The sequence below is a fragment of the Triticum urartu genome, chromosome 3A, assembly GCF_056163025.1.
Source record: "Triticum urartu cultivar PI428250 chromosome 3A, HENAU_Tu73, whole genome shotgun sequence".
Classification (NCBI taxonomy): Eukaryota; Viridiplantae; Streptophyta; class Magnoliopsida; order Poales; family Poaceae; genus Triticum; species Triticum urartu.
The window spans coordinates 241,027,757-241,043,861 of record NC_141875.1 but is presented as its reverse complement, the minus strand read 5'-3'; positions in this window follow the sequence as shown (position 1 = coordinate 241,043,861).

The following is a 16,105-nucleotide window of genomic DNA, read 5'->3' as shown; positions in this document are numbered from 1 at the left end:
GCATGCTTAGGTCCCAAGCAAGAAATGGGAATGAATGTCAAACACCCTGCCATGGTCACTAGGCCGCAAACATTGAGATACCTAGTTTTTAAATTCTAGTAAATCCAAGATCGTTTGAAATTCATGAAACTTTGCATGCTATCATGGAGCGGCATCAACATGCCGTGGTAAATTTTTTGTCCAATTTGGGGCAGGTTTGGAGATATGCTTCTCACAAACTAGAGCTTCTCACAACAAGCCTGATGGTTTCAGGTAGGGAATGTCCAACCTTTGGGAACGAAACGATATGCATTGCCTCTTATTTCATTCAAACATTTTCTCATGTCACCATAGAACAACAGGAGTGTTGTGTTAATTTTTGTGATTTTTCGGGGTTCGTTTGGACATTTTTATGCATTAACTGTGTTTTCAATGCATTTATGTGCATAATTCAAATTTTAACTACATGCACATGCTCTAATGCATATATATTGCTTGAAAATTCAAATCTGTGTCCTTGGTTGCCTGCTTAGGTCCCATGCAAGATATGCGAATGAATTTCAAACACCCTACCACGGTTACTCGGCCGCAAACATTGAGATACCTATTTTTTAAATTCTAGTAAATCCAAAGCTTGTCCGACATTCATGAAACTTGGCATGCTATCATGGAGCGGCATCAACATGCCATTGTAATTTTTGTCCCATTTGGGGCAGGTTTGGGGATATGCTTCTCACAAACGAGAGCTTATCACAACAAGCGTGATGGTTTCGGTAGGGAACATCCCACCTTTGGGCATGAAACGATATCCATTGCCTCTTATTGTTTTCAAAAAAATTCTTGTGTCAACATTGAACTACAGGAGTGTTGTGTCAATTTTTGGGAATTTTGTGGGTTTGTTTGGACATTTTTATGCATTAACTGAGTTTTCAATGCATTTATGTGCATAATTCAAATTTGAACTACATGCACATGCTCTAATGCATATAAATTGGTGGAAAATTCAAATATGTGTCCTTGCCTGCATGCTTAGGTCCCATGCAAGATATGGGAATGAATTTCAAACACCCTGCCATGGTTACTCTGCTGCAAACATTGAGGTACCTGGTTTTTAAATTCTAGCAAATCCAAAGCTCGTCCGAAATTCATGAAACTTGGCATGCTATTATGGAGCGGCATCAATATGCCATGGTAAATTTCTTGTCCCAATTGGGGCAGGTTTGGGGATATGCTTGTCACAAACCAGAGCTTCTCACAACAGGCGTGATGTTTTCGGTAGGGAATGTCCCACCTTTGGGGACGAAACGATATCAATAGCCTCTTATTGCTTTCAAAAATTTTATCGTGTCAACATAGAACAACATGAGTGTTGTGTCAATTTTTGGTATTTTTTGGGGTTCGTTTGGACATTTTGATGCATTAACTGAGTTTTCAATGCATTTATGTGCATAATTCAAATTTCAATCCAGTAGGACGCTACGCGCGAGTCCCTCGCACCTACACAAAACAAATAAATCCTCGCAACCAATGCGATAAGGGGTTGTTAATCCCTACACGGTCACTTACGAGAGTGAGATCTGATAGATATGATAAGATAATATTTTTGGTATTTTCATGATGAAGATGCAAAGTAAAATAAAAGCAATGAAAATAACTAAGTATTGGAAGATTAATATGATGGAAGATAGACCCGGGGGGCATAGGTTTCACTAGTGGCTTCTCTCAAGAGCATAATTATTTTACGGTGGGTGAAAAAAATTACTATTGAGCAATTGACAGAATTGAGCATAGTTATGAGAATATCTAGGTATGATCATGTATATAGGCATCACGTCCGAGACAAGTAGACCGACTCCTGCCTGCATCTACTACTATTACTCCAGACATCGACCGCTATCCAGCATACATCTAGAGTATTAAGTTCAAGAGAACAGAGTAACGCTTTAAGCAAGATGACATGATGTAAAGGGATAAACTCATGCAATATGATGAAAACCCCATCTTGTTATCCTCGATGGCAACAATACAATACGTGCCTTGCTGCCCCTACTGTCACTGGGAAAGGACACCCCAAGATTGAACCCAAAGCTAAGCACTTCTCCCATTGCAAGAAAGATCAATCTAGTAGGCCAAACCAAACTGATAATTCGAAGAGACTTGCAAAGATAACCAATCATACATAAAAGAATTCAGAGAAGATTCAAATGTTGTTCATAGATAAACTTGATCATAAACCCACAATTCATCAGTCTCAACAAACACACCGCGAAAGAAGATTACATCGAATAGATCTCCACAAGAGAGGGGGAGAACTTTGTATTGATATCCAAAAAGAGAGAAGAAGCCATCTAGCTAATAACTATGGACCCATAAGTGTGAGGTAAACTACTCACACTTCATCGGAGAGGCTATGGTGTTGATGTAGAAGCCCTCTGTGATCGATGCCCCGTCCAGCAGAGCTCTAGAACAGGCCCCAAGATGGGATCTCGTGGATATAGAAAGTTACGGCGGTGGAATTAGGGTTTTGGCTCCGTATCTGATTGTTTGGGGGTACGTAGGTATATATAGGAGGAAGAAGTACGTCGTTGGACCAACAGGGGGGCCACGAGGGTGGAGGGCGCGCCTGGGGGGCAGGGGTAGGCGTGCCCCCCTACCTCGTGGCCTCCCTGTTGGCTGCTTGACATAAGGTCCAAGTTTCCTGGGTCATGTTCGTTCCAAAAATCATGTTCCCGAAGGTTTCATTTCATTTGGACTCCGTTTGATATTCCTTTTCTTTGAAACCCTAAAATAGGCAAAAAAATAGCAATTCTGGGCTGGGCTTCCGGTTAATAGGTTAGTCCCAAAAATAATATAAAAGTGGATAATAAAGCCCAATAATGTCCAAAACAGTAGATAATATAGCATGGAGCAATAAAAAATTATAGATACGTTGGAGACGTATCACCTACTCATGCCTCGATTTAGCCAAAGATCTACAAATACCACATGCATTGCCCTATGATACGTCTCCAACGTATCTATAATTTTTTATTGTTCCATGATGTTATATTATCATTCTTGGATGTTTTACAATCATTTTATAGCAACTTTATATCATTTTTTGGGACTAACCTATTGACACAGTGCCCAATGCTAGTTGCTGTTTTTTTCTTGTTTTTTTACTTCATAGAATATCAGTAGCAAATGGAGTCCAAACACAATGAAACTTTTTGGAGATTTTTTTGGACCAGAAGACAACTTGGGAGCCAAGGAAGTGGACGCGGGAAGGCCCATGGGCCCACAACCCACCAGGGAGCGCCAGGAGGCCCAAGCACGCCCAGATGAGTGGTGGGGCCCACAGAGCTCCGTTGCACCACCTCTCATCTATATAAATATCCCAATATTCCAAGAACCCTAGGGGAGTTGAAGAAACACAATTCCAGCTGCCGCAAGTTCCAGAACCACGAGATCCAATCTAGAGCCCCATTGCGGCACTCTGCCGGAGGGGAACATGATCATGGAGAGGTTCATCATCCTCATTGGTGCTCCTCGGCTAATGCGTGAGTATTTCACCATAGACCTACGGGTCTGTAGGCAGTAGCTATATGGCTTCTTCTCTCTTTTTGATTCTCAATACAATGTTCTCCTCGTTGTTCTTGGAGATCTATTTGATGTAATGACTTTTTATGGTGTGTTTGTTGGGATCTGATGAAGTTCGAGTTTATGATCAGATCTATATCCATGAAAATTATTTGAGTCTTATTTGATTTCTTTTATGCATGATTATTTATAGCCACGTATTTCTTCTCCGATCTTGGTTTGGTTTGGCCAACCTGATTGATTTTTCTTGCAATGGGAAGAGGTGCTTTGTGATGGGTTCGATCTTGCAGTGTCATCAAGGAGTGACAGAAGGGGTAGCGAGGCATGTATTGATCGTTGCTATTAAGGATAAAAAGGAGGGGTATATTCCTACATAAATAGATCTTGTCTACATCATGTCATCGTTCTTATTGCATTACTCCATTTTCCACGAACTTAATATACTAGATGCATGCTGGATAGCGGTCGATGTGTGGAGTAATGGTAGTAGATGCAGGCAAGAGTCGATCTACTAATCTTGGACGTGATGCATTGGTTATCGTCATAATTATTGCCCTGGATATCATCATAATTATTTGTTATTCTATCAATTGCCCAACAATATTTTGTCTACCTATCGTATGCCATTTTCTCGAGAGAAGCCACTAGTGAAATCTATGGCCCCCAAGTCTATCTTTTATCATATTGTTTTCAGATCTATTATTACAAAAACCCAAAAATACCTTGCTGCACTATTTATTTACTTATTTTATTTCGTGTTTTATTCAGATCTATTTATCCAATCTCATACAATTTAATCTATCTTTTTACCGAGGAGGGATTGACAACCCCTATTACGCGTCGGGTCGCAAGTATTTGTTCTTTGTGTGCAGGTACTGTTTACATAGTGTTGTTTGGTTCTCCTACTAGATTGATAACCTTGGATTCATAATTGTGGGAAATACTTACCGTAGTTGTGTTGCATCATCCCTTCCTGTTTCGGGAAATACCGACGCAGTCTAAGCTACGTCAAAGGAATTTATGGTGTCGTGGTTCCAAGTATGATAGTAGTGTAGGGGGGGTAAGTATGGAGAGGCAAGATCTTAGCTATGGAGAAGTTGTAAGAATGCAAGGTTTACGAGTTCAGGCCCTTCTCGGAGGAAGTAATAGCCCTACGTCTCGGAGCCCAGAGGCGGTCGACTGGATTACGAGAGTATGAATTACAGGGGTGCGAACCCTTTACACTGAGGAGGGGGTGGCTTATATAGAGTCCGCCAGACCCCTCCGGCCCTCAGTTATGCAGGGTTTTAAATACATTAAGGTGGGGTGTTACTGGTAACGCCCCTAATAAAGTGCTATGATGACCATAAAGGCTACTTAATAACCGACCGTTAGCATGCGGAGTGCCTTTAGGTCTCCTGACTGTCGAGTGGCTTGGTCTTGGTCGAGCGGTTGCTTCTTGGTCGAGTATCTTCGAGTCTGTCGAGTGCAACACCTCCAAGTCGATTGAAAGATGATTTCTTCTGGAGGTGTCCTTGGGTAGGTCAGTTTGGACAGGTCCATGCCCCTACCCTAGGTACATAGCTTCATCATTAGCCAGCGAATGGATCGAGGTTTGAGTGGGAAAGGGTTTGAGCACATCTCCGACTCATTTTTCATGTCGTGAGCATACCTTGTTTCGGATCAATGGACCAGAGTGATGACAACAACTTTCTTTCCAGTCGCCTTGATCCATTCTTAGGTTTTGTCGAGTGAGTTCTTATACTTGAAGAGTTCTGAGTGACGGTGCGGAGGAGATCTTCGGTCCAACGAGTTGTTCTGCTGCCCACGGATTTCGTGGGATCCAAATTTCGGGAAGCGCACGGGACGGGAGAGGCCCCAGTAAACGTATGGGATAGTGAAAGTGCGTTATATCGACTAGAGGGGGGGGGTGAATAGGCGATTTTTATGAAAGTCTTCAAAACGTGAGAGTTATGAAGACAAACAGTGAAGATTATGCCTATTACTATGCAGCGGAAGTTAGATTACACTAGGGCAGTCATGGTCATGTATTCAATAGAGTGAAAGCGCAATGACAAACAGCCTCAGTGTAATAAGGATCAGGTAGGAAGAAGTTATGAAGCCGAACAGATCATACATTCATGTTGTGAAGACAAGAGATAAAGCAAGCATGCAATGGCTTCACAATGAATAACTGTAAATGAAGGGAAGTGAAGATGAAACCAGTGACACGTTGAAGACAATGGTTTGTTGGACCAGTTCCAGTTGCTGTGACAACTGTACGTCTGGTTGGAGCGGCTAGGTATTTAAACCGAAGGACACACAGTCCCGGACACCCAGTCAAGGACACTTAGTCCAAGACACCCAGTCCTCACCGTTTTCTCCTTGAGCTAAGGTCACACAGACCTCGCCCATTCACTCTGGTAAGTCTTCAAGGTAGACTCCCAAACCTTCACAGACTTCGTTCACTGGCAATCCACAATTTCTCTTGGATGCTCGGAACGCGACGCCTAACCGTCTGGAGGATGCACAGTCCTCAAGTGTAATAAGTCATCAAATCACACAGACACGAAGACTTAAGTGATGCCCAATTTACTCTGGCTCTGGGTGGTTAGGGCTTCTCTCCTCACTGGGAATTTTTCTTTCAAAGGATTCGAGGTGGGTTGCTCTCAAACGACAAAAGCCGTGCACTGAAATTTGAGCCGCCCCCCTTTAAGGTTGTGGGGGGGGGGGGGGTGGACTATTTATAGCCACTTGGCAACCCGACCTGATCTGTCCGAAATGACCCTGGATCACTAAGGAATTGACACGTGTACCAACGGTCGGATTTCGAACTCACACGGCAACTTTACTTGGGCTACAAGTAAAGCTGACTTGTCTGACTCTGGACAAGATTTTCTCTCATAGGCTTCGCTCGAAGACATAGGATTTGAATTAGGCATTACTTCAGTCATTCTGACTGGTTCTCTTCGACCCCACTTAACAGTACGGTGGTTCCTATGACACAACATGAATGAAATAAAACTACGAAGGATCTAGGTCTTCGAGTTCCAAAAGCTTCATAGGGAGTCTTCTCATGTCATTGTCTTCAATATGAATATCTTCATAAACCACCATTGTCTTCAATGTCTTCGTACATTTTTAGGGGTCATCTCTGGTAGTGAAACCGAATCAATGAGGGACTTCTACCTGTGTTTTCCTGCAATTCTCACAAACACATTAGTCCCTCAACTAGGTTTGTCGTCAATACTCCAAAACCAACTAGGGGTGGCACTAGATGCACTTACAATCTCCCCCTTTTTGGTGATTGATGACAAACTAGTTGAAGTTTTCAACGGGAAACATAATTTGCGAAATTGTAAAAGAATTGTCTTCATAAGTTGCAAGGGCTCCCCCTGAAGATGTGCATATAAGTAATTTGCTTCTTGAATGCAAATGCACATGGCAGGTTGTACTTGTGGAGATCCACTTTAACTTATGACAATCCACTATGCATGTGAAAGTATATGAAGATAATGACATGCATAATGGAAAATGGACGTCTGCAGAATGAGATGAGTGCGGAATTTATCGTTGCACATGCGGAATTTATCTTCGCATAACGGAGTGACAAGCAGGTAGCAGACGACCATCGAGGCTAAGTGTTACAACTCAAAGAAGCAAATGTAGCAAAAACGGGAGTTGTAAGCACGAAGCAAAATGTAGCAAGATATGAAGGCACCCGCCCATAGTGACCCACTTGAAGACTATTTCCATCATATGCTTCTCCCCCTTTTGTCAGTGATGACCAAAAAGGTTTGAAGACATAGAGGTTTCTACGCATTCCCAGGCGCAGCAGGGTCGGTGGAGTTGTTTGGCGGTGGTGCAGACGAGCTTGGTGCAGATTCGACGCGCGTTGAAGCAGGTGGAGATGATGTCGCATCGTCTTCTTCTTCAATAATACGGGCAGACACGGTGGCAGCAGAAGAAGAGAACTCTGACTCTTCAAGTGATGGTGTGCTGCGCATCACCGCTCTTCTTGGAGGCGTGGAGTCAAATTTGAAGTGCTCTGTGAAGCCATCCTCATGCAGTTCAGCTTCAGGGCACATCATGGTGAGGCCCTTCCAAGTGCGGCGACAGGTCTCGTGTGTGACAAATGCATTCTTGGTTGCCATATTTCCGAGGCGATTGACGTCTTGCATGATGCTTCTCATCTGCCTCTTGAGCCAGTCGTGATGCCTATCTTGCTTTTGGTGAAGAGCCACAAGAAGCTCTCTGTCATTGAGTGCACGAGTGCGCTTCTTGGGTCTCTTTGCAGCTGTGCTGTTGGTGGCTTCAGTTGAGGCAGGGGCACGTGTGGTGCCAGCCATTGGATACACGCGAGAGAGAGCTTCAACACCTTCAATATTTTGAGTGAAGCTCTGGTGTTCTGCATTCTGAAGACTTAGTGGTTGCTTGGCCGGCTCTGGATATATTGCTTCAGCAGATGTGTCCATATCGGGCAAAAATATCCTATGATTGCGGGCTGAGGGTTGATAGGACATTGCAGAGTGAAGCTTGATTAGCCTCATAACCCAAGTAGCATAAAACTTTAAGCCAAACAGTTCTAAAGCAGACGCAGCAAATTGACGGATGAAGAGATCCTGTGCATTGAAGCATTTGCCATGAAGAATGCAGAAGATGAGAGTCTTCATTGCACCATCAATCGTTGCATATCGAGAGTGTCCCTTGACTGGCCAGAGAGTCCGCCTTATGATGTGATATATTGTTCTGGGCAGGTACTCTAAGTCTTTAACGAAGAACCTAGTTGGATAGGGTGCATTTGGAGGAAATGGCTTCATCATTGAGAGCATCTGACTCATATCTGGCTCAGAACGCTGAAATATGCTCTCAATGGCTTCAGCATGGAGTTGGCACCCTTCTTCAAAGAATTCGCCAGGAGTGGGAAGGCCGGTAAGCTCAATTAGGTCGAAAGCATTGGCTTCATGATGGATATTGCCTGTCATCCACTCCAAGATCCATGTCTTCGGATCTCTGTTATAGCCTTTGATATGCAAAGTGGCATAGAACTGGAGCAGAAGCTCTTCGTTCCAGTGCTCTTCGTCAGTGATAAATGGCAGCAAACCCACTTGCTTGAAGCAATCCAATGCTTCTTCTAGACCAGGCAGACCTTCAACAGCTTCAACCTCAAGGCGCTTGTGAGGAAAGATGCGACCTTGGTTGTAGAGGATGCATGAATAATAGCTGCGCTGTTGATGGCTCCAGAACCTATCTGATACAATCCATTCCCTTGAATAAGGGTTCTTGGAGCGGTCGAAAAACGTGTTATCTGCCCTGAAGCCGTTGATGTTGAAGGAACCAGGAGCTGATGCAGGACCTGGGAACCTTGGTAGTCGTGGGATCGGCTTCTGGACCTGGGGCCTGTGCGCAATATGATAGTGGAATTGTGGTCCGGCAGCAGACTCAGGCACAGAATGTTTAGGAGCAGTAGCTTCGGTGTCTTCTGAAGCTATTGTTGGGGAGGGCTCCACATTTGCTTCGGCGTTGTTTGTGGCAGCCTCAACATTTTCAGCTTCAGGCACGTTCTCCTTGAGAACTGCTTCTTGTTGGTGCGGGGGAGTTGGAGCTTGTGGTATTGCTTGCTCTTCGGCTGATGCAGCCGAAATGTCTTCAACAGCCTGAGCCCTTGGCCCTCTGCGAAGCCTATGGAGGGTAGGCGCCGGTGGAGTTGCAGTGGGTTGGGGCTCATCTTCCTCCTGTGGGCGATCTGCCCACGACGCATCTTGTGTGATTAGCGTCAATGGACGACCAATACTGATCTGTTCGCTTGTCTCAAGCTGAGGAAGGGCTGCATCACCTTGCACATTGTCTTGGGGACCAATGTCTTCAGCAGCACTGGGGTTGGCTGCTGGAATGTCTTCAGTGTGCAGAGCCTCTATGTAAGCAGGCTCATGCACTGTCAACTGACGATCTACGTCAGGATAGCGGACGCAGAGTGGTTCAACTATCAGGGGCTCTGTGGGAGCAGCCCGAGATTTCTTTGTCTTGCGCTTCTTGATAATGGGTTCAGAAGGAGAGGCTTCAGAATGTTTTCTCTTCTTAGCCTTAGCCTCTGCAGTCCGTGTCTTCTTGTGCTGTGAGGCGGTTGATTGACTCTTTGGCTTCGAGCCAGTTGTTGCAGCGGGGAAGACAATCGGAGCATCAGGTTCTGACCTTGGCGCTTCAGGTTCGGGCACAGCTGCCTTCTTTTTCTTCTTCGCGGCCATCCTGGGGTCAATGCCAGGACGCCCAAGTGCCTTGCGCTTTTCTGCCTCATTGTAGGCCTGCACGCAACGTTCAGCCAAAGTCTTCATGCGTTCTCGTGAGCCTTGAGCTTCGGCACGCGTCTTCAGGAAGTTTTCTTTCAGCTCGTGCAACATGATCTTGAAGTTTTTCACTTCTTGCACACTGAGCTTGGCCACGTGCTTCTTGAACTGAGCCTTTTCATGATCAATTTTCTGCTTCAGTTCTACAATTCGCTGGGCTATTGCAAGTTCTGAAGCGATTGCACCTTGAAAGGCAACACTGAGGCCTATGGGTAGCTGCAGATCATTGAAGCTTATGTCTGGTGTGTCAAACCATTCATCGATGAAGTTGTGGATGATGGCGACATCAAACAGAGGCAGATTGTTGAAGATTTCAGCCTCCTCCTTGCTCTTGATGAGCTGCTCAAGAGCATCATCTCCAAGATCTTCATCGCTTGAGAGATCAATGGCTTCGCAGCGCAGAATGTCAACAGCTGTGAGCTCTTTGCCTGTGTGTGGCTGAGGCTTCTTGGCCTTTTGGGGCTTGGACACTCGTGATAAGCCTTCTGACTGCACACTGTCTTCAGGAGGTGCAGTTGCTAAAGTCTTCACTCTTGCGATCTTGGGAGAAACGGCTGGCTTTGAAGCTTTTGGAGCTTTTGGCTTCTTCTGCTTTGGCTTCGGAGCAGCAGGGGCGTCATCTGACTCAGTATCTGCTGGAGGGTCATTCACAGCAGTCCCTTGGACTAGGATGCGAGTGATGAGGCCTGCAAGATTGGCATACGGCCCGATGATATTGGGATCGGCGTTGCGTGTGCCATCTGCCCTTGGTGAGGAGGGACCAGGGTTGAAGTCAAGCCCAAATTTCTTCTTGTTTATCTTCGCTGACTGTTGTGCAAACTGAAAGTTGCGCTTGAAGAGATTATCATCGCGGCACCAGAGAAGCGATGACGGATGTGCCTCAGCTGGCTGTGGTCCTCTCACCATGCATGGATAGAATCCTTGAGCAATGGCTTCGTCTTTGGACTTGGGTACGAGATTTTTGTATAATACATCTCCCCACGGTCTCTTGATGGCGCACTTCTCCGCATATTCCTGAGTGACGAAGCGGTAGTGGAGCCATTGCTCTGCCCAATATCTTCGAATCCATTGGATTCGTGTCTTGCGCTGACCATAGCTTTCTTCAGGATCAGTTTTGTACATCTCTGCCAATTCATCAGGCAGATCTTTGGACGTTTCACCACGTCGCTGTCTGCCTCCCTTCCTTGCTGCTGTTTCTGAAGCCATGGATAACTTGGAAGGCTTCAAGATGTTCAAAGGCTTCAAGGGCTTCCTTCTGCAAGAACTGGCTTCAGGCGAGTTGATGTGATGCTGCAAGTACTCTGCAAATGAATGCAGACTATGAGAACCGAAGGATTCTCCCACGGACATGTACCTGTGACAACATTAAGGTGCGAGGGAAGGGGAAGAGGTCATATGCATTCTCAGAAGATTTTGAAGATAAATCGGTTTAGAAGACATTGACCTCATTATGCGAAGACATTCACTTATAGATAAGAAGTTGGTTCCAGATTTGTACGAACCCATAGATTAGTACAAGTGAGGAATCTAACTACTTTATGAAGTACAAGTGAATATACTAGGCATGTTATGAGATGCAGCGAGAGATTTAACTGGTGTGAAGAGAAACTTCTTATGGCAGAAAGTGACTGAACTATAGGATCAAAAGAAGCTGTAAAAGAGGTTTTATTTACCACACTTGGAACTGCTAGACGAAGTGAGATTTGAGGCCGAGCAGTTCGATCCTCCGTGCCCTAACTTGGCGACGGAAGACACCTACGGCGACGGCGGAGAAAGTGATGTCCGCTGTCGGCGTGAAAACGGCGTCTGAGAGGTTGCGGCAGTGAAGCGCTTCGTCTCCGGCGTCGTCGAGTGCTAGCGGTGGCGCTAGGGTTCGTGCGAGGGTGGAAGAAGGAGATAATGACCGCAGTGAATCGTATATTTATAGGGATAGAGGCGGCACTGCGCTATTATGCAGGTACCCCTGGCGGTTCGCATTTGAGGCACGCGTGGCCAGTTAGATTATCGGGATTTGTTCCACGTCCCACGCACGCCTAAATTATCGGGCGGTCGTTTCTGCTTCTCCGGATCTTATGTGGAGGAATGAGCATTAAAACTGACTTTTATGGTTGTCTCAATGTCTTCGCTGACAAGGACACAGTGAAGACATTCGACAGTTTCAACAGAATGCATATGACTTGGAGAGATAGAGTTTGAGATAGAAAGCATAGAGAGGTTAGGGTCCGATCACATTCACTTAGTTCAAAAGATTCAACCAAGAAGACATAGCTATAAGTGAATGCTGTAGAGGACAGAACATCAGTACATATATATCCATATAATCAGCGCAGTGAAGATAATCATGAAGACATACAGAGAATGAAGCCAAACCAATTGTGAAGACATTGAGAGGTGACGCCATGAGAGAAACACTTCAAAATGGAACGTTTGGTGGTGGCGTTACCCACCGTATAGGAAGTGTTAGACCCAGACACGGCGCACAATTATCGTGGCGCTCCGAAGTCAAATTCCACATTAATGTATTCACACTTAGAATGTATGTCTTCATTGATTGAAGATATACGCTATTTCGTGTGTTGCACATCTAAGTCATCAATATGCATAAGTGTTAGGATGTGTGCCTGATCACAGGACATTTGAGGATTCCAAGATATTTAGCTCACACCGTAACTTGCAAAATCTCTTCTCATCCAAGGGCTTTGTGAAGATATCTGCCAATTGCTCTTCAGTGTTGACGTGTATGATATCAATGTCTTCCTTCACAACATGATCTCTGAGAAAGTGATGACGAATTTCAATGTGCTTTGTCTTCGAGTGCTGAACTGGGTTGTTGGCAATCTTGATGGCGCTTTCGTTGTCGCAGTAAAGTGGCACTTGCTTCAGATGAATGCCATAATCCTTGAGTGTTTGCTTCATCCACAGAAGCTGAGCGCAGCAAGATCCAGCAGCAATGTATTCAGATTCAGCAGTGGAGAGAGATACACAGTTCTGCTTCTTTGAAGACCAACATACAAGTGATCGTCCCAGAAAGTGACATGTGCCTGATGTAGACTTGCGATCAACTTTGTCACCAGCATAATCAGCATCCGAAAATCCAACCAGATCGAACTCTGAGCCCTTTGGATACCATAATCCTAGAGTTGGGGTGTGAGCCAAATATCGAAGAATTCGCTTCACAGCTAAGTGATGCGACTCCTTTGGTGCCGCTTGAAATCGAGCACACATGCAAACACTAAGCATGATATCTGGCCTAGATGCACATAAATAAAGCAAAGACCCAATCATGGAGCGGTATACCTTTTGATCGAACTCTTTACCATTGTCGTCGGGACCCAGATGATGCTTGGCTGGCATTGGTGTTGTGAAGCCTTTGCAGTCTTGCATACCGAACTTCTTCAGGCACTCTTTAAGATATTTCTCTTGAGATATGAAGATGCCGTTGCGTTGTTGCCGTATTTGAAGACCGAGAAAGAACCTCAGCTCCCCCATCATGGACATCTGATATTGCTCTTGCATCATGTATCCAAACTCTTCACTATACTTCTGATTGGTGCAGCCGAAGATAATGTCATCCACATATATTTGGCACACAAACAGTTCACTATCATATGTCTTCGTGAAAAGAGTGGGATCCAGGGAACCAGGTATGAAGCCCTTGCTTTTCAGAAAGTACTTGAGTGTATCATACCAGGCCCTAGGGGCTTGTTTGAGGCCATACAGTGCCTTGTTGAGCTTGTATACCATATCAGGATGTTTTGGATTTTCAAAGCCAGGTGGTTGTGCAACATACACTTCTTCTTCAATCTTGCCATTGAGAAAGGCACTTTTCACATCCATTTGATATAGAAGTATGTTATGATGATTTGCATAGGCCAGCAGTATGCGTATGGATTCAAGCCTAGCCACAGGAGCAAATGTTTCATCGAAGTCAATGCCCTCCACTTGAGTATATCCTTGAGCAACTAGACGAGCTTTGTTTCTGACAACTTGGCCATGCTCATCTTGCTTGTTGCGGTATATCCATTTGGTGCCTATTATGTTGTGCTTCCGTGGATCAGGACGCTTAACCAGTTCCCATACATTATTCAGCTCAAACTGTTGAAGCTCTTCTTGCATATCTTGAATCCATTCAGGTTCCATGAAGGCTTCTTCAACTTTCTTGGGTTCTGATATTGAGACAAATGCGAAATGCCCACAGAAGTTCGTTAGCTGAGTTGCCCTTGAACGAGTGAGTGGACCAGGTGCATTGATGCTGTCCAATATTTTGTCAATTTGTACTTCATTTGCAACACGAGGGTGTGTGGGGCGAAGACTTTGCTCTTGCTGATCTATGTGGTCATTTGAAGGTATATCTTCAGGCTGAGCATTGTCTTCATGTGGATCAGGTGCTGAGATGATAAGTTCTTCTTCAGGTTGAGCTTCAGAAGGTACAATTTCTCCAGTTCCCATAAGCTTGATTGATTCATTTGATGGAACTTCATCTAGCACATTTGGCAATTTCTCTCTTTGTGATCCATTGGTTTCATCAAATCGCACATCCACTGTTTCAACCACTTTGTAGTGGAAGAGATTGAAGACTCTGTAGGAGTGCGAATCCTTTCCATATCCAAGCATGAAGACTTCATGTGCCTTTGGAGCAAACTTTGAGGTGTGGTGTGGGTCCTTGATCCAGCATTTTGCGCCAAATACTCTGAAATAACTGACATTTGGCTTCTTGCTAATTAGGAGTTCATAGGATGTTTTGTTCAGGAGCTTGTGAAGATAAACACGATTTATTGTATGGCATGCAGTATCAATGGCTTCAGTCCAGAATTTTCTTGGAGTCTTGTATTCATCTAGCATTGTTCTGGCCATCTCAATGAGTGTTCTGTTCTTGCGTTCGACGACGCCATTCTGCTGTGGCGTGTATGGAGCTGAGAATTCATGTGTGATGCCCAAGGTGTCCAGATATGTATCAAGGTCAGTATTCTTGAATTCGGTGCCATTGTCACTTCTGATGTGCTTTATCTTGGCGCCAAAATTGTTCATAGCTCGATTTGCGAAGCGTCTGAAGACATCCTGCACTTCAGTCTTGTAAAGGATTATGTGCACCCAAGTATATCTAGAATAATCATCAACAATTACGAAGCCATAGAGGCATGCAGAAGTAGTAAAGGTTGAGTAGTGAGTGGGACCGAAAAGATCCATGTGAAGCAATTCAAAGGGTTGAGTAGTGGTCATGATTGTCTTCGAAGGATGTTTTGCCCTTCGAAGTGATCTTTCTTGAACTTGACGCCTTCGATGCCTATGACGTGCTTTTTCTTCGCAAGGGTGTGGAGGTTCCTCATGCCAGCATGCCCAAGCCTTCGATGCCAAAGCCAGCATTCTGAAGCTTTTGCAAGAAGACATACTGCAAGTTGTGGTCCTGCTGAGAAATCTACCACATACAAATCACCTTTCCTATACCCTTCAAACACTAGAGATTTGTCAGATTCCATTAGCACCAGGCAACGATATTTGCCAAACATTACAATCATATTCAAATCGCAAAGCATTGAGACAGACATTAAGTTGAAGCCAAGGGATTCAACAAGCATGACTTTATCCATGTGTTGATCCTTTGAGATTACAACTCTACCTAGACCCAATACCTTACTTTTACCAGTGTCAGCGAATGTAATGTGGCTCTTGTTGGATGGACGTAAAGTTGAGTCCATAAGAAGGCTTCTTCTGCCAGTCATGTGATTTGTACACCCACTGTCAATAATCCATTCTGAAGACTTTGAAGTCGCTGGTATCGTACCCTACAGTGCAGTTAGGGGGATAGGCTTCACGAAGAGTGTTGTGAAGCATAAACATTTGACGAACCAGTGGGTTATGAAAACTTAGATCCAGATTAGGACTAATGGGGAGAGTAGCATGCGATTCAGGAACGAAGTACATAATGATGCCATTTGGGCATTTTATCTTGCGCCCCACAAGATTTTTATGGTCCCCAGCAATAGCATCAGAGGATTTTGTTTTTGTGCTGGAGACCTTTCCCTGCAAAGGAGAGTTAAGCTTTCTTAACCACCCACATCTTCAAGGGTGGCTTAGAAGCTATAAGTCTAAGTGCAGCATCTGAGAATTTTGGCTTTGAAACCTTAGCAAACAGTCTAGCAGGTGGACAATAATACTCATAGGAATAAGCAGAATAATTTTTGGTCATATGAACATGACGGTTCGACGAATCACTCTCATATTCA